Source organism: Heterocephalus glaber, unplaced genomic scaffold (genome assembly GCF_053883595.1).
Source record: "Heterocephalus glaber isolate CG9 unplaced genomic scaffold, H.glaber_assembly_v1.0 deba00000071, whole genome shotgun sequence".
NCBI lineage: Eukaryota > Metazoa > Chordata > Mammalia > Rodentia > Bathyergidae > Heterocephalus > Heterocephalus glaber.
This window is the reverse complement of record NW_028258137.1, coordinates 7253681-7273396: the sequence shown is the minus strand read 5'-3', so window position 1 is coordinate 7273396 and position 19716 is coordinate 7253681. Positions and strand designations below refer to the sequence as shown.

Genomic DNA, 19716 nt, shown 5'->3' with positions numbered 1-19716 from the left:
AATATTGCAAAATTAGCATGGCCCCTAAAGTTATCCAGTTCTTGATAAAACCTCTTTCTTTATTCCAAAGCTCATTGCACTAAAGTATAAAAGGACAGAGGTGCTCATATAGGTGCTCCTCATGAATGGAATGCTGCATTTCAAAAGAACACAAGATCATTTTCAGTTTGATTTGGAGTCTGGCATCAGTTAATTTCTCTTTGTTCTTCTCTTCTCGTTGTGCTAATGTCCCCTTTGTGTGTGTACATTTGTCCAATGCAATCTAAGAAACAATCACCTTAATTGATCTGATGTTAACCTCTAACAATTTAAGACATGGGCTTTTTATCTATCGCTCAATCCTCGCTGCAGATGTAATTCCCTATAGTGCTTACATCTTTGTCACCTCCACCAGTGGATCTTTCTCAAGATAGCTTTTCAGTAAATAAGTGCGGCTGAAAACAAAACGGACCATTTACAAAACAGTCCCCACCATCGTGGAAAAAACCTTGTTTCGGTCTTACACTTTGCCCAGTGGTGCATATAATGATAAATTTCAGACAGGCGTCACCAATTTCAGCCCCCGCAAAGGACTGATGGTTTACAGTAGGCTGATCCATCACCCAAGGCAGGTGGCATCCTATTGGAATTTCAGAAATCTGTTCCCAATCACATTCACTGTTGGGTGACTCAGTAACGACCCTATTTGCCGTGCGTTACTGAAAATCAATGTGCCGCATACAAGGTCAATGTACTGTTGGAAAACTCTTTAAGCTCTGATGGATGGATTGTGCTCATTCAGAATAAATGTGAGAAGAAAGTGATGGCTAGCATCCAGCAACGGTTGTGCCAACCCTCAAAGACAGGTATCCTTCTTAGGTGGGCTGGGACAGTCCCCGATGGGTAACCATACACGCTTCCTCTTGTCCTCTGTTGGGGAGAGGATGTCTGCATTCCTTACTGTATCTTTCCGCACATAATTAAAGCACCGACAGGCAGGATCTCTGCACAGATTCTATCAGCCCAATGCTTTCACAATCTCTGTGAGTCAATTTGGAATCAAAGTATTCAATATTGGCAGAATCGAGGCCAACTAGGATGCATATAAAACACATATCTTTGTTGAGATACTCTGGAAAATAGCCGAAGATAACACACTCATTGGGTTCAGTTCATTCCCCAAACAGGAAAATCTTTAAAATGTGTCATGCAATGAACTCAAGGTCAGGGATATAAAGATTAAAGATCTGGAATCTTTAGCCTCCACTCCAAAAATTTAAAGTCAAGGAAGATACATAAATATACAATCACGTTACTAAATGCAGCAAGCGGTGGACCTGTCGTATGGAGAGAGGGCTGAGGATATCCTCATACAGAAGGGGAGAGTGCATGGGAGAAAGTTGCAGATTCTCCCTGGGGCCATTTACTGGCTGGAACGGTTGTGATTAACACTTAGCAAAGTGGAAAAGAAAGTAAGCCAAGATTTGTTCAGTGAGTTCCAATTTCCAGTACGTTTAACTATTTTTAAAAAGAAGTCTCCAAATGCTAAAGTAACTTTTGACAGGAAGAGATGCTAAGGATATAAAATAGATCATATTTCATCACCACAACGCTTCCTTCCTGGTGACCTATTTACTGACCGAGCAGACATAATGCTTTTCCAACCTTCCAAATGTTCTCAGGGTCTCTCATGGCAAGGGGGAAAATCAGAAAATGCATGTTGTCATCTCCTTGGATAGAGAATAAACTTTACTGAAGCTTTCTTTTCTTCTTTTTTACCTTTCTTTCTTCCTTCTTTCTTTCCTTCCTTCCTTCCTGTCTTTTTCCCCTTCCTTCTTTCATTCCTCCTTTCCTTCCTCCCTTCCTTCTTTAATTCTTTCTTACTATTGTAGTTATTAGCTTCTAAAAGGAAAGTATAATTATTGGCTAAGCAATACATAAAGGCAAAAGATTAATAGTTGATAAGCAATCCAAGTAACTTCAGAACTATTTACAGATGGTTCATACAACCAAAATGATAATTCCAAAGAAATCAACAGTAGATCAAATAGATGTCTACTGATCTTCAATGACCAAGTTGGTCTCTAACTTTTAGGATAATGCCTGAAATACAGCCACAGCTCAAAGAGCCTATGGACACACAAATGAGTACAAGCATGGGTTGGTGCACTCATTGGCCATGAAGGAGGCAACTGTATTTTTCTCCTGTGTGGAAATTGGCAAGCATTCACTTGCTCAGAGGGTCTTTTTTATGCTCAAAGTTCCTTTTATTATAACCTACCACCTGCATGATAGTTAATCTGAAATACTCTAGAAATTCCATCCTCTGTTTTTGTTGATCATCTAAGTTTACGGTTTCATTGTTTGTACAAATGGTTTGACCCCAGAAAGACCTCGTTTCTTTATTTGACAATCAAGTTATACACATATTTCAAGATATATTTATTCCAGCATCCACTCATTCATTATTATTCAAGCACATTCATTGTTGAAGTTCATTTATTCACACATACAATATGTCAGGGTCAAGGCTAGGCACTTGGAAGACAAAGAAGTCTAAACTGAGAGCCCTTCTCTGAGGTAGCCCACTCTGTAGAATCAGTGGACATTGAGGGGCAGATGATCAGACATGTAAATGGATAATTCTAAATATGCTATAATAAGAAATAGCAAAAAGGAACTCAGCAAACATGTGAGTGGATGTGGGGGTGGAGAGAAATTAGGAACATTACAGCTGAGCCTGCACATCCAGTGGGAAGTGGCATTCATGTTGGGGTAGAATAGCATAGTATTTCAGGCAAGAAACCACATTTACAGAATCAAGAAGACGCCAAGCGATGTGGTATGCTTAAGACTATGGACTATTTTAGGTGGCAGAGATTGGCACTGAGGGGAAGGACAAATGGCTGAAAGGGGATTTGGAACTCAATCATAAAGAGTCTAGCCTGGTGAATATACACAATGAAATATTATTCAGCAGTAAACAAGAATAAAATCATGTCAACTGCAGGAAAATTAACGGAACTAGAGACCATCATGGTAAGTAACATAAACCAGACTGAGGACATTAAATATCACATGCTGTATCTTACACGAGAAACCAAATAAATAAATATTTAGGTAAATGAACAAACAAACAAATGAGACATGATAGAAAAAATAGGAGGTAGATGTTTTGAAATGAGGAAGGGGATCAGAAAGAGGGGTAATTGGATAGAAAACAATCAAGATATGTTAAATGCTTGTACCAATTTACAAAGATAATTCTTTATTACTAACATGCAATTGTAATAAAGTTTTCATTCATAAGACTTCAGGATTAAACTTGTAGATAATAGGACCCTGGCAATTTGTCTTTCCACATAACCATATAACAAGCATACAGAAAAATACATAGAGAAATGAATACTTCCATGTTACAATTTTTAAATCAAAACACACAATAGCACCAGAACCTGGAAGCCTCCCTACCATCGCCATGGGCAGTTATGATCTTGTGGTAACCGCCATCTTTATTTCTAACAGCCTAGACTGGCATTCTCCATTCTTCATTTCATACAAATGAAGTCATGCAGGATGTACTTTTAGTCAGTAATATGTTAGTTAGACTCATAATATTCTTCTGCATAGTCATAGGTCTTGTCTTTGTTGGGTGGTATTCAATTATATGAATAGACTACAATGTTTAAATCTATTCTGTTGTTGATTGTCATTTTTATATCAGTTGCATTTTAGAGCTATGACAATCAGGCTTTGGTAGCAACATTCTAATACTTACCTTTCAGTGAAGATATGTATACATGTGGGTTGAGTACATACCCAAGGGTTCTCAGCTTTAATAGACAATGTCAAATTGATTTCCTAAGCCTGGTTGTTCCAATATATCCTTCAACCAGTCATAAAAGGGACTTTTGGTTATTCTGCAGAATCAAAGCAACAACTATAATTTTTATTTATTCAATTAATGGTGATCTTTTTGATTGGGCTGATGTTTCCATGAGGACAGAGATTGTGTGTGCCTTTTCTTACCATGCCCTGTTTAGTGGCTAGCCCAGGGTTTGCTCACCACCCTGCACACACACACACACACCACAGACATGCACACAGTCACCTTGTGCTTGAACAGATTCACAACCAAATGTCTATGTTTTAAATGCTTTCCTATAGACAATGTAGTCATTGTTTTGATGGACATAGATTATATTTGTCTTAGATTCTTCCATATAGACAGAAGCAGGACAATATCCTCTATTTGTAACCATTGAACCTATTATTGTGGATGAAAATGGAGAATTACAGTTGAGATAATAAATTAATTTCAATATTGTGCCAAAATACTTAGTGAATCTTGTAATTCAATCCAAAAAGTAGTTAATGCAATAAAGAGAAAAGAAGTTTTTAATACCAGTAATTTTCAAGTACCAAGCAACTGTCTATGTCCACCTCCTTCAGAGATATTTTTGAAATGTCTGAAATAGAGATATTGTGAATTAGAGGTAAAGAAAATGTCAGAGGAAAACTGCAAAAGTAACACATCTAGTGGGCCCAGGATTTAGCTCAGTGGTTTCACTACCTGCTGTGCAAGTGCAAGGACCCAAGTTCGATCCCCGGTATAAAAAATAAAAAAGTAACACATCTATTTGCTTCAATAGCCCCTCATCCCAAGGCTACATTCAGAGCCACCTATTAAAGAGCTGGCATTCTTCCACTGATTAATTTCTACTTGGCCATTGTTAAAATTGGGATTGGAGAAACTTCTCCATGTTTACATAGGACAAGAGGAAATGAAAAGCACATCTACATTCATAAGTTATCATGTGAAAAGCTTCAAAGGTGATAGGGAGGCTCTACTAAACCCATGGCCCCTGGCTTCCTCCCTAAACCCTGCTTGCCCTTGGAGAAACTCTCAGTCATATATTAGCTATTTGGAATTAGAAGACACTTAGTGCTGTATCACTTCACACCTTCCCTAATGGTTAAATCCTATGAGTTACTTCCTGTTGTGGGATGACTCACCCCAAGGAACTTAGCTGCTTACACCACTGTCCTTACTGAAGGTCTCCCTCAGCTTCCATGGGTCAGGAGTTGGGAGCAGCTCTGCACTTCCTGCCCACCAGTGTCTCCTGGGTTCGCTGTCACCTGGTGGCTGGGCTGGTTGTGGTAGAGCTTCTCCACTCCCTACTTGGTTCCTGGGCTGGAAGACTTGATCAGATGGGGGTGGAGCATGTGGGATTCCCAGGCATCACCCTCAGAATCTGTGTGGTGTCTTCTCAAGCATGGTGAGAGTAGCTTCTTTGGACTGCTGTGTTGGCTCAAGGGCCAAAAGGCATCTGGCCCAAGAGGCTGTGCCGACTGGAAGATGTTGATGTAGCTTTTGCAGTGGACCTTTGGAAGTCATGCTATGCAGTCTTGAGACTGAACTGCATTCAACCGGAAGGGGCACAGGTCCCACATCTAGATGGAGTGGAGTGTCAGCATTATGTTGTAAGAAGAACATATGGGATTCTTGCAGTCATCTTTGGAAAATACTGCCAGCTACCAACTCATGCCTGCAATGCTGCGAGTGTACCTCCAGTTTCTGCTAGACCTTGAATAGTCCAGACAGGACCTGGGAGAAAGTGGGTGGTCTATGAGCAGTTTCATGTGAGAGCTGTATGGAGCAACTGTTCTCATGTTGCTCTGAGTCCATATTGCTTCTTTATGCAGAATCAAAACCTACTCTCATGTGGCTTCTTCCCACATGATTAAGTTCTAGTACCTTAATATGGATTGACTGTCTCTGCTTCCCCTAAATCCAAATGTAGTATTTGGAGGTAGGGCTTTGGGAAGATAATCATGTTTAGACAAGGTTATGAGGATAAAGCTCTCATGCTATTGGCACTAGTGTTCTGGGTTTATAAGAACAGAGGGAGTATTGTGTGGGGTGTGGAGGGGGTCCCTTCTCTCCAAGCTCACACTAAAGAACAGCCCCTGGAGAACATAGTAAGATGCAAGTGAACCCTTACGAAGCACCAAATGCACCAGCACTTTGATCTTGGACTTCCCAGCCTCCAGAGCTGTTACAAATTAATATGTGTAGTTTAAGCTACTCAGTCTGTGGTGTTTTGGTAAGATAGCCCAAGGATATTGATACAGATAGCATTCATTGATTGATCCACAGATTCCTATACTCAGCATATGTATAAGCCAATGATCAACGATGCTTACAGAAATAAGGCATGGTATGGGCACATCTTAGCTCAGGCTGCTATAACAAAACACTAGAGTCTGAGCAATTAAAATAACAGAAATGTACTTTCTCAAAGCTCAAGGGCTGGAAGTCCAAGATCAAGGTGCCAGTAGGGTTGGTTTTTTCTCTCCTCCTAGCTCGCAGGTGGCCACCTGCATGTGCACAAGCATCCCCGCTGCCTCTTCTCCTTCTAACAAGGACACCAGCCATATTAGATTAACATCCACCATATGGAGCCCCATTTAACTCGGTCACCCCTTTAAAGACCTTCCCTTTAAATGCATTCCTTTTCCCCTCCATATAAGTGGGTTCCACATTTGTGGATTCAACTCACTGGAGGTCGGAAATATTTTTTTTAATTTCCACCTATACTGAATATGTACAGATTGTTTTCTTTTCATTTTCCCCTTAACAATATAGCACAACAACTATTAACTTGGCATTTGCATTGTGTTGGGTATTATAAGTAATCTAGGTATGATTTAGGGTGTGTGAGAAGATGCACATAGGATATGCAAATGGTCTACACCTTTATGCAGGGGACTTGGGCATCTGCAGGGGTCCTGGAAGCCGTCCCCAGTAGACACTAAGGGAGAGCTGCACAGTTACATCCTGAGATACGAGGTCAGGACTCCAGCACGCAGGTTTAGGGAGGGAGACACAGTTCAGCCTGTAACACTGTCTAAGAGGTTATAGGTTAAGTGTTCACCTGACTGTCATGAACATACGCCCACCCTCACCCCTCCGGTCCTCCTCTAAGCTCAGACTAATGCCCTGAGCACTGACAGCCTCCCACCACACTGCAGCACCCATCCTTTTGCCCAGAAGCAGCTGCTAAACTTCGGCAGAATAAAGCAGAACTCTGATTTCCCTGCCTTTGAAGCTCTATTTATTACTTTAAAATGTTACCAATAGTTTTCTGTTTGGTTTCTCATCTTTCATGAAATTGTAATTGTCCTTAAATGAACTTGTGTTTTTATTATTACATCCTGTCATATTTACACATGCTATATGAATTCCATGTTAGTATACCCATTTTGCAGATAATAGAGACTGAGGATAAAAGAATTCAGTAGAGATACAGGACTAACGGCAGTGCTGGAATGTGCATCTAAAATTCCTCCCTGTGCATCAGCTTTCGCTCCTTCTCTCACTTTGAATGTCCACGTCGGGTGAATTCTACAGCCTTCTTTTCAGCAAGGGAGTGAGATGAGAGGGTCCTAGTAAAGCTTCCCCGACGGCATTTCCTTACCTTTTTATTTGCACCATTTAAACACATTTATGTGCCTGTTTGTTGTATAAATTTTGATCGTAAAAAAAATGCTGGCCTGTTGTCCACAATTTGGAAGGTGTAAATAAGTTTAAATCTGAAAATAAAATCACCTGTTATCCAGTAGGGTGCTAAATGAGCTAAAATGATAGTTCAAACGTCCCTTTTTATTTTCCAGGTATATAGACGTGTGGGCACGCACACATGCGGACGCGCATACACACTTGATTTTACTTATAAAACATGCCTATATTTCAAAGCCATAAAACACCCTTCATAAACTTGATTTTAATAGCTACTAAATAACTCCATTGTGTATATGTAGCCCAATTTATGCAACAATTAACCTTCCTTTTTAAAAGGACAGAAGATCACAATGTAATTCTCATGATTCCATTAATTATACTTTCTTGTTAAAATACTCATTCCATTTCTTGGTTTAAACCAACTAATTTCTTCAGCTTAGAATATGATCTCTTGCCCTAATGAGGCTATCTATATTCCAGTCATAATCCATAGAATATTGCCCCTGAAGGGCTCATGAAAATCATGAACCCGAACCCCTTTCTCACATAATGCAGAGAACTGGGGCTCAGAGGGTGCAGGAGACTTGCCAAGGTCAACCACAAAATCCAAGACTACACCTTGGGCCTTTGGCATATTGATCATTTATGATCTTCATGAAATGAGGTAGATTTCCATTCTTTTATTCATTCAGCAAATATGTGTTGCATGCTTGGTAGGGACCAGGGACTGTATATAAAGTGGAGAATGACATCATCCTGTCCCCTGATTTCAATCACCAGCTACAGTCCCTTCTTCCAGTGAAAAATCACCCACACAGTCTTCTGAACACACAGCTGAAGCTTCCTTTCCCCTTTGTCTTTCAGGAATGTGCCCAGGTTGAAGGGTCAAGGAGTGAACCTTCCAGAAGCAGCCTCCAACTAAGTATGGATAGGGGTTCGTGGGCTAGCACCTCTGCTCTCTGGTGCCCTTTCTAGTAGGGGGGCAGTTATGAGGCACATTCGCCATGGTCTGCAGCAGATCCGGTGGGGAGAACCTGAGCATTCTCTGGAGGATCCATCCTAGTTTTGTTCATAGCATTTCCTGGGATCACCTGCTTGGATAAGGACAGAAATAAGGAAAACACAACTCCAAACTATTCTGCACTTTGATTTTTATGATACTGGGACATCAATTGGGCAGAGAAAAAGAAATTATACCTGAGCTAGGAAATATCTTTTCCTTTGACCTTGCAGCTACCTGAAGTGAAATCCTTGCCTCAGGCTCTGCTTCTGAAAGAAGGAAACAAAGACATACTGATACCCATGTTTATCATGTGCATTCCATGAAGGAGAAGGTGCAGCAAGGAATGTTTCCCAATTTTCTGGTGCTGCACAACACAATACATTGTCTTTAAATGCACATCTCATCTCCATGGGCCTGCAGTGGATGGGTCCAGCTGGGGGGATCCCACTTGGGGCCCCTCCTAAGGAGGTGGATGGTCAATGAGATTGCAGTCCCCCTGAGGGCTTCTCTGTTAGGAGACTTGGTTAGGCATCCCTCACTGCAGGGAGCTTTTCACATGGCTAGCTCAGGCTTCCTCACTGAATGCTCAGACTCCACAGGGTTGGTGTTCTTTCCTAGTGCCAATTCCAGGAGAGAGAAAATGCAAACACTCAGTACAAAAGGCTAAGTCTGAAAACTATACCTTCTACCATACGCCTCTAGACCAGCAGTCCCAAACCTGCCCAGTCCCAAGGTGAAGACCATGGACACCGCCTCCTCCTCCTCCTCCTCCTCCTCCTCCTCCTCCTCCTCCTCCTCCTCCCCCCTCCATTTTGGTAGAAGTGTTAAACAATTTCGTCCATCTTCAATCTCCACCAAAACATAACTATGAGCAGTGATACTGGTAGGAGACTGAGGTGATACCTGTCTAAATAAGAGATAATTAAGATGAAAGCAGGAAAAATGTTCGGGCTGAAAGACAAGGGAAAACATTGCTGACAGAGGGCAGAGAGTGTGTACAGTTGTCACTCTATGTTGTGAGGACTCTGAGTCCATGTAAAATTAAAGCAGCAAGGGTCAGAGGGCACGCAAGGAGGGAACGGTTGTGCCAAAAGGAAAGGCTGATTGGGCTGGGCACACGGGCGGTGTCATATAATATTACAACAAAACCTAGAATCAGGGTGAGTCACAGTCTTATTTGTATATTTCTAAAATCTCTTAATCTTAGTGAGAAACAAACCAAAGATAGATGAGGCTCTGGGTGAGCCTGAGACTAGCAGACGGCAAAGTTTGTTACCTGACAATGATGGAGAAAGAAGTAAAGTGTAAGCATTTATAAACTTTCTTAGTGTTTTGTTTGCTGCAACAATCAAGCAACCATCAAGCACGTGCTTGTATTTTTTTGTTTTTTTTATTTTATAAGTATTTGGGTCCACAGTGCATTGGGAGGAAATATGTATTCTTTTACCACCAATAGTTTGTAAAACACTGCTCTGGCTTCAGTGAGGACCTAAAGAGCACATGAATTGAAGTGGCAAGCCCAGAGGACACACTAGGAGGGAGCACTTGTGGAGAGAGAAAGTTGAGGGAGGTAATGAAGAGTGATTAGAAGAAAGGAGTCAAGCTGGGCCACTGATGGTGGTGATGGTAAAGTCCTAACCATCTAACTGGCCAGGTTAGTGGCGCCAAAAAAGGGAAAGGTAGATTTAACTAAGTTTAGGTGGCCAACTGGGCATAACCTGGTGATGGGTTAGAGTTGGGGAAGGAAAAAAAGGGGTCCTTGGTGATGCCTGCTGTTTAAAGAAGATGAGTTGACATCACATATGAGACGCAGTGACTGGGAAGAGAATTCAACCCACGATTGCTTTATATTTGCCATCACAGCTTCTGGGTTGAGGCTTCTAATGGTCACTGAAAAGGAAATACAACCTGCAGGCTGAGACACATTATCTTTTCATTTTAATTAGAGTCCACCTACAATACAGAAACAAGTCAACATAATTCACTTTTCTAATCAAAGAGAATTCTTTGCTAGCAGAAGAGAGCTAGCATCCAAATAAATGAGCGGTAATTTTCTTAATGAACTAAGTCACTATGAATCACTGTATGGAATCACCCCTTGTGCCATGGAGCTTGTGACATTTCCAACAATGCAACATTATTTGGTAAATATTAAAGACTGTTAGAGAAAGGCGATAAGAAATGACCTTTCAATCTATATAGAGTGTGTTAATTACTCAAAAGGCGGCGATTGGTTGTAAAGGATTGTTCCGCTGTCGTCACCCCTGAAGCATGCTCCCGCCTCTTGCTTATGAATTATCCTTAGAAGAAATATGGACGCATGACATTTACATTTGCAGTGTCACTTAGCATAAGTATGCATTCTTATTCATGTCTTTGAGCAATACACAGTCTTAAATTTAGGTATGTGTTTAATCTCGGGATATTTTCAAATTTTCTTTTGGAAACCAGTAACAATGCTGTACAGTGTTGTAGGAAGAGAATCACAGTAGAGTTATACGTCCCTTATTTGAGATTATGACTCTGTCACTACCAGTGTGACCTGACTGAATTTTACTCAATCTAAAATGACCCAAACCTATTCCTGTGATGGTTGACCTTCATTATGCCAACTTGATTGGGTTAGGAGTACCCAGATTACTGGTGCAGCATACTTTTTGAGTGTGTCTGGGAGGGTCAGGGAGAGAGGCTCAGATTTGGCTCTTGGTCTCTTCCTCTCTGGTGCTGCTCCCCTGCTGCAATGAACTGAGCAGCTTTGCTCCACCACGCCCTTCCACCATGATGCTCCTGCCTTGGAGCCTGTCAACCATGGACCAAATCTCCTGAAACCCTGAAGTAAGTTAAACTCTTCATTTAAGTTGTAGGTGTTGTATATTGTGCCTACCATCAAGAAAACTGACCAGTACAATTCCTTGACATCTTTTGACATACCACATGTTGTAGAATTCACACTGGTGCAGGGATTTACAGCATAGGAATCTAGACTATTGGACTTGGTTGACCGCTCAACTCCATCATTTACTAAACACAAATATGAAACCTCTATGACCATTGTTTTCCTTAGTTGTCAAGAGGGAATGAGACACTTTATCAAGTAAGATTATTGCTGAAAGGATAAATAAAATGAGACTGATGTAAAGTGGTTTGCACAGAACTAGGTGAATAATACAGCTCAATACACAGCAGCTACATCTTAATCTTCTGTGTTCCTAGTGCCTGTACATAGTAAGTGCTTGTGGTCCATTGAATTCTTTCCAGGAAGCTAGTCTGGGAGTTAAGAACCAGAGTCAGGGGTCAGTTGGCAAAGCTGAGACAAGAACCCAAGTCTCCTGAGGCCCCATTCTGAGTCTTTTTCATTATGAATTATAGTTTTTCTGTATTGAAACAGGTATCGTTTAGAAAGAAAGAGTGGAATAGGGAGAGAAGAAATGAATAAAATAATATTATTATAAAATGCAAGGTGAGAAAGTAAGAGGGAGGAGAGGAGAAATTAATGATGCTGATGATGGATGATAAATACATAAATAGATAAATAAGCTAGGAAAGGAGGAAGGAATGGAGGGAAAGATAGAGAAAGGAGGAAATGGAAGGATGAGAGAGAGAAGGAGAGAGGGAGGGAAAGAGAGGGAAAAGATCCATTTTAGAAAAAATTAAGTCTGCAAATAAAAGCCCAAGACATACAAAACCACAGTTCAACTCCTAACTAAACCTGATTTGTTGAGTTGGAGCTCTTCATGGTGGAGCCAGCTTGGCTCGAACCTGACTTGGCCCTTATGCATGAGGTCACCTCCAAGTAGCTCGCACAGCATCTACTATACTCAGTTTCTCTACCTTGAAACTCCTGACCTTTTAGGGTCACTAAAATGAGAAAGTGATACAGCCCATGTGAAACCCTCCCTCAGTACCTGGCCCAGGATAATATTCTGTCTCCGTCAGCAGTCTGTGATGATGAAAGTCAGGTGTGACCTGCAATGCTGTCAGATCTGCACATCCCAGAGTCAGTCCAGTACCAAGATCAGAGAGAGCAGCGAGAAGAAATTTTATGGGTGAATTAAATATTGTGGAGTAGGATTCAGTCTGTGAACGTGGGAGCTCCTAGAAAGGAAGACATAAATGAGAGATTTTATAAGAGTGAAGTGGATTTCTTGTATGTAATAAAAAAAGATTGTGTGTAGTATTTCTCTCATAGGACATTGCATGGAGGTTAGAAGGAAAAATAAATATAATGTATTCTTAAACTAATTATGTAAAATTAAGTATGTAGGTTGGAAGAGGACATAATTTAACAGATGTACTTGCAGTCTGAAATACTTTTTACAGTGGGATTGAATATGTATTCAAATACAAATAGAGGGTGTAACATGTAAGGAAAAGTGACATTCCTTGGTGATCAGCCCAGTGAATAACATCAAAATTAATAGGACTGAAGGGAGCAAATCCTTGTGTTTGAACTCAGGGCATTTTAGAAAGAAGAATAGTCATGTTGGAGTCATGTTAAAGAACACATAGAGAAGTAATCCTCTGTGTGTCTCTGCAGAAGGAGCGGGTCTATGATGAAAGTGGAGACTGGTCCAGGGTATGAAGGAAAGCAAGGTGAAAGAATTCATTCTGAGGAGGCCCACGAGAATGATCTTGAAATAATGTACATCACAGTTAGTGGAGAATTAAAACCAAAAGCAGCAAGAAAAAACACTAGGTGCACTATCATAATAATTATTTCTGGAAATGAAAGAAGACTTCCTTGAGAGGTAGTGATGCATCACAGTGGAATTTGATATGGCCAGTAATGTATTGGGAATGTTGAGAAAGGGCTGTCTTCACTGAATAAGAGCGTCAGGTGGAGTCATTTTACCCCATGATGCATATTGAAATACTGTTTTCAGATATTAATAATTGCTACAGAAAAATATAAAGAGAGAATGTAAAGACTTCCTGGTCAAAGGAATTTGGGAAAAATTAAACAAAGTTGAGCGTGGTGTTGAGACTCTCCACAAGAACATATTAGCATGCATCACTTCAAAGGAGACTTTCTGCAAGATGCTTGTGGAGCTGGGGAAGCGATTGAAAGAAAATGATCTTTAGGAACACTTGTATATAATCTCGAATACTTTTTCAACTTGAAGACTTTATGAATACATATAAGAGCACTACATCAATGGTCAGACTTGTGGGAAAGTTTAATAAATATGTTGTTAGACAAAAAGCATTGACATCATAGGAAAATCAGGTACCAGTAATTTAAAAGAAATAAAAATGTATGAGGAAATAAAGATATGATGTTTGTAGAAATGTCTCTGAGTAACTGAGGACTGAAAACAAGGGAGGGGGAAGGACTAAAGGATCAGATGATACATACTTGCTAACAGAGGAAAAGGGAAAACAATAAATGACAATGGAGAAAACAACCAAGCAAGAACTGGGCTCAATAGGGGTGGGTGTGGATGTGTCTTTTATCTTTAAGCATGAGATGTTCCTGGCCTGGGACCAGACCAACATGGACAGAGTCAACTTCCTTCCCAGTGGGATGAGACCTTCCGGAAACCCAGACAGAAGGCTTCACAGGAAATGAGGATTCAGGCAGGATTGGCTGTTCAGGCCAGAGAATGTCCCTAAGCACACTGACCCGATGAAACCACAGTCCTCTTTCCTCATGTATGAGATGTGGCTGTGTGGTGAACTGAAATTGCTGCACGTCTTTTTGGACTAAGGCCATGTTTTCTCTCCTGTTCTCTTATTCCCCAGACTTGTGGAAATTTGTAACTCCTCTCTAAAACAAGCATTGCTTCCCAATGCCCTCCTGGCTGGTCGTACGTTGTCCTTTGCAGGGTCTGCCCTGTCCCTGCATCTCTAGTGTCCACCCGATGCAATTGCCCCCTGAAGAGTTAGAGCTCCAGCACCATTGCACTGGTCAAGTCTCAATCAGGTCTTCCACTTCCTCTTCCTCTTCCTCTTCTAAACTTTGACCTTTCATGGCAGAATTCCAGCCACCCTCTGTTGAACAGACAGTTCTAGATCTTCCCCATTCTTTTGTAAGCCACAGAACTAAATTTGAATGAGGGTACAAAAGACACAGTTCTTTTAATTGAGCCATACCTATCCCTTCCTGTAACAGCCTCACTGGGACCTGCCCAGGGACACCTCACTGCCTCCATCTAGAAGAGCCTCATATTTCTCACTGAATCTATAGCTTACAGAGTCGCATTATAGCCCTTCAGTCCATCTGGGGAGATTAGAGCCTATTAAAAAAGCCTTTGGCACAAGCAATTTAATGCTCAAAGCTCTAATCTAGAATTGGTATATTTATCCTGGTCTTTAATTATTAATGTTGCTTTATTGATCTGATACCTAAAATGCAAACAACAAAAACTGTTCAAACTAATTATTGTGGGCTTTCTACCTTTTGGGGCTTCTCGACCAGTCTTCCAATCTAAACCTTTTTTTGCCAATCAATAGGGTTTAATTCATTAACAAGTTCTAGTGCATTGTTTCCACTGCTTGGCAATCTTCCACTCATCAACAGGAAGTGCATTAAATCCCTTCCCTGGCAATAGTTGCATGGTTTGTACCAAGGTATTTTTCTTGAAACATTAAACCAAGTTTAACAAGCCCACTTCCTGGTAGTCTGTGCCCAGTAGCTGTCCAATACTTCATCAAAAAAGTCACTCCACACTTTTTTATCTTACCATGAAGAAATTATGTCACTAAAGAATCTTAGGTACTGGGCAGGACAGCACTGGCATGGAGATCCGAGGTCACCATGACACCTGTTCATGCCTTTTCTTTGGGTCAGTTGATAGTGTCAGTTTGGTGGAGATGTGTTCTGAGTAATATTTGTAGATGAAGAGCAGGATGCTAATTGTGAAGGTGATTTCCGGCTGGTTCACTAGTCTGATTTCTGAGTCACCAAGCATGGCTCCTGTCCCCATCCCAGGTACCAACCTGCCTTTCCATTTTAGGGTTCTTGATATAAAGATGACACTAAAGACTCAATTCTTTTAATGGAACCATACCTGTCACTTCCCGTAACAGCCTCATTGATATTTGTTTGGTATTTATATTTGAGGCTACAGCTGAATTAACTCTTCAAAGCCAAATTAAATCATAACAAGATCTTCTCCACCATTTGGGAAACTGCTTTAACTCCTTTGGAGGGATGGTAGGTAGGGGGAGTGTTAATGAAGGGTTTATTTACTGAGATCAGTGCTGAGCACGTGGCACGCAGTTCACAAATATTTGCAGGATGAATAAGTGAAGATAAATTGTCAAATTTTTGTTGCCATTAAGAAATGTGGAATCTTGAGAGGACTGAAAATACCACACATTCATCTTTATTGTCACTGGCATGACCCCTAAGAAGAGCATATGACATTCTGTGGCTTCTGTACATAACCCTAAACTAGTGATCCTTTTAGTGAAAGTTTTTAGAGCTTTCAACCATACAAACAGCCAGCTGTGGCAAGGGTGTCATAGTTCACCACCACTGCCCTAAACCCTTAGAATATAATGATGGGGCCAGGCGCAGTGGTGCATTTTTGTAATACCAGCACTCTGGGAGGCTGAGGCAGGAGGATCAGAAGTTCTAGCCCAGCCTGGACAACCTACAGAGACCAATTTTCAAAACAAAAAGTAAAAAAGATGCTGGGGATATAGCTCAGTGTAAAGGCCCTGGTTTCAACCACCAGTGCAGAATAAATATATGGGCTCTGTTTGTATCACCTCTTGGGATAATAAGGACTGTGTGTTTAAATTCTCAGTGGAAAGTAGAAAGATTACACTTATTTTGTTGGTTAAATTATCCAGATGCCCTTGGAGAAATCATCCTGTTTAATTCAATCAGGTCACTCCGAGGAAGCTCACACTAGCAGGCTAGTGTGGTTCTTTCTTGGCTTGAGGAACTTACTGTGAAAAGAGAAAAACAAGTTGAGCTGATATGAACCAAATGAACACTCTGGATGTACCACACACTAAATCCATAATTGCTAAATGCACACATTTTCAGTGGCCCTATTTGAACCATCTGAGAAAACAAACAATTAACAAAAAGTGTTCTGACTCTCTGGCCAGTAATATTACTTCCCTTTCAGTATGATTCAATTTGACTTTGGGAAGTTTGGGCAAAATGGGCATAAAGTATCACGATGCTGAAGGAGAACTAAAAAATTCAGCTGTACTCCCAAATATAAATACCAGGCAAACATCAAAAAATCCAAGAGACTTTTTCAGAGGCCTGGCATAATAAGATAAGACCAGAGATGATGATATAATATATATTTTTAATGTTGTATTTATATATAAATCTTAAGAGGACTTCTTCAAAATATTAAGATTTTCCATAGTTATACAATAAAACATGACTAGAATTGATGGCAGTTTTAATTATGAAAAATTAGTAAGTTTATATGTTTATTCAAAAGAAATAGTATTTTCTAAACATTGTCTCATTTTTCTGTCATAGATACACATGAAGAAATTCTAGAGGACATGCTTCATGTTTTTGCATCTGGAAAGCTAGACAGAATTACATGTAGTTAGGTCAAGAATGGTTCACTCTGTTCCCTCGAGATATATGGCAGCCATAAAAAACGTCCCAGGCCCACAGATGATGTCATATAGAGGACTCATTAACACACCTACAGGATAATGTATGTGCTGTGGTCTTTAAATTTTTATTAGGGTCACTCCAAAGTGTGGCTTAGAACTAATGATGAAGATGTGGGCCTCAAACACCTGCCTGTGAGAATGAAAAATAGCAGTGAGGTAGCTGTAGGAAAATAATGGGATTTCCTTCAGGGCTTTGTCACAGAAGATCTTCACCCCTAAAAGAAGGGCCCTCCGAGGGACTGAGGCCTCTAGGAACCTCAGGAGCTTCCCAGAGGAAGGACTGGAAAGAGGGCATCCAGATAGAAGGAAGAGCTGGGCACAAGCGAAGAGGTGTCATAGCTCCTTACACACCTATGGGTTACAGCATCCCTAGTGGAAGGGGCAACTGGTGGTAGAGGGGAGAGCAGAGAGACACTGAGCAGAGGTGGCGCTGTAGAGGGACTGTGCTGGGGGGAAGCAGAGTATGGCAGAGTGGTGAGCACTTGTTGCCCAGCACTTCCCTCATTTCTGTACCCTTGCCTTAGAGGAGCCATACTCCCAGCTCTGGCCAATAGTCCATGGCAGGTGTGACCGGTGTCAATCCCAAACCCAAATTAACAGGGATGACCCTGAAGGATCTCAAACTCCCTCTCCTTCCCTTTTCTCTTCCTCCTCCCCTATCCTTGTCTCTAACCCTCTCCACTCCACCCCATCCTCATGCTTATTCCCATCTCTATCTCTCCCTCTCTCCCTAGCACAGTCTCCATCCCCATTCTCTCTCTTTTTATATCTCTATCTCCAGCTCCACCTCCATCTGTTTGCTCTGAAGACCTGCACGGCCTCCAGTTAAGAGGGCAAGGCTGTGGATTCCAAGTAAGCACCTGGGGGCAAGTTGTTCTAGGGTTGCTGCCACCACAATAAGTAAACTCAACCAAGATTTGCATCCACTCTAATTACTCCCTCCTAACTAAAACAGAGAGACTCTGGAGCATTGAAAAATGGGATGGACACGGTTAAATATACTCGTTGGGGAAACGTGGTGGGGCTGACTCAGAACAATGGAGTAATTCTGGAGAACTGTGAACCTTACACTTAGCAGCACTTGCAATGGGTCAGTCATTCACATGCACGGATTTTCTCATTTGATCCTTAGAACCCTCTGAGACTGACATTGCTATTCTCATAATTGGGCACAATGCAGAGATCATGGCTGTGCTGTGATTGAAACTCAGTCTGAGACATTTGAGAGACCAAACCCTTAGCACTTCCATACAACAGCACCCTCGGTTTCCCGTCATACTGAATTGTTACTGATATATGGGAATGTCTTGGGGACAAGCTTAGGGTCAAGGGTAGCTTATGCTTGGACACAAACACAAACACAGCACCGCACAACACAAGCACACCCTGCCACACATACACACCCTACTTCCTGGTGGTTTTCTCTAGAATGTTGATTTTGTCTCACTCTTCCATGTCTCAAACTACTTATGCTGAAGCTGCTGGAAGACGACTAGCATGGTGGGCATGTTCCTTCCTGAGGACTAATGTGGGGGTTAGGGTCAAATTAGACAGACAGCCAAGCACAAAAGACAAGAAAAATGGAGATTTTCTGTGTCCCACCCAAGGACTCTTGCTTCCACTCTGCCCACATCTTGAGTGGGTCTCTCATTCATCCATGAGTTCTGAAAAGACCAGAGGAACACAGTCTCACCAGCGCCCCCCTTCATCACCAAGTCCGTGCAACCCTTGTTCTCTTTATTAGGTATGAGAATGACATCAGAACTCTAGTAGGCCCTTCCGACCTTTGGAGGTGCAAATTCACTAGGCGTGATGGTTAATTTGGTGAGACTTCTTAGCCTCCAGGATCATGGGAGCCAGTTTCTCATACTACATCCCCATTACACATTAATCTCTGGAGCAACCTGAGTAATACGGTAGGTCTAAGGTAAAATCACAAATCAGCATTTGCAAGATGAAACTCAGACAACTGTGATGAAAGTAGGTTATTCTCAGTGAAAATGACTGTTATCTCACAGATAACTATGCTGGCCCCTAATGATATGGTTTGCATACCTGACCTCAGGAAGCCTATAATCTATTAGAAAGGCAGACAGGAGAACCAATATGTTACAACAGAGCAGCAGTCAGTAGTTTTTTAAGTGTATCAACCCACCCCATCCCAAGTCATGCTCTTCTCAGCCAGAGCTTAGAATCACTGAGAATGAAAGCACATAATTGTTCCTATTTAGCTAACCTTGTACCTGCAGACCTGGTCTCTCTGTCGTGCGGAGCTAAGACCCACCCCAGATCTGTTCCTCTTCACAGCATGATGTGAAACAGTCTCTAATGTGCAATATCCCTACCAAACTTATCCTCTATGTTCCTGACCTAGATATTATGGGACCATATTCTAGTTGCCTTCCTTAGAAACCCATGGTTCAATCCCTCTACTTAATGCAGATCTTAAATGACATCTGTGATGCTTTCCAAGGCCCCTTTCTCTGAGAGGAAAGAAAGGTAGAATTTGATAAACTCAATAATCAAAGAACACCCCAAAGGAATGGAGAAGCATGCACACCAAAGGTTGTCAGAGTTGCAAAGCCCTGCAGTTGATGCCCTGTTGGTG

General features: G+C 41.4%; 1 long non-coding RNA gene across 1 annotated transcript in view; it reads right to left on the bottom strand.

Annotated features, from left to right (window-relative positions):
• LOC101697807 (uncharacterized) overlaps positions 1–5333 on the bottom strand; it is a 29120-nt gene extending 23787 nt beyond the window's left edge. The window contains exon 1 of the long non-coding RNA XR_205162.3: positions 4996–5333. This is a non-coding gene — a long non-coding RNA (uncharacterized LOC101697807). The remainder of the gene's footprint in view (positions 1–4995) is intronic.
• Positions 5334–19716: the final 14383 nt, after the last annotated feature.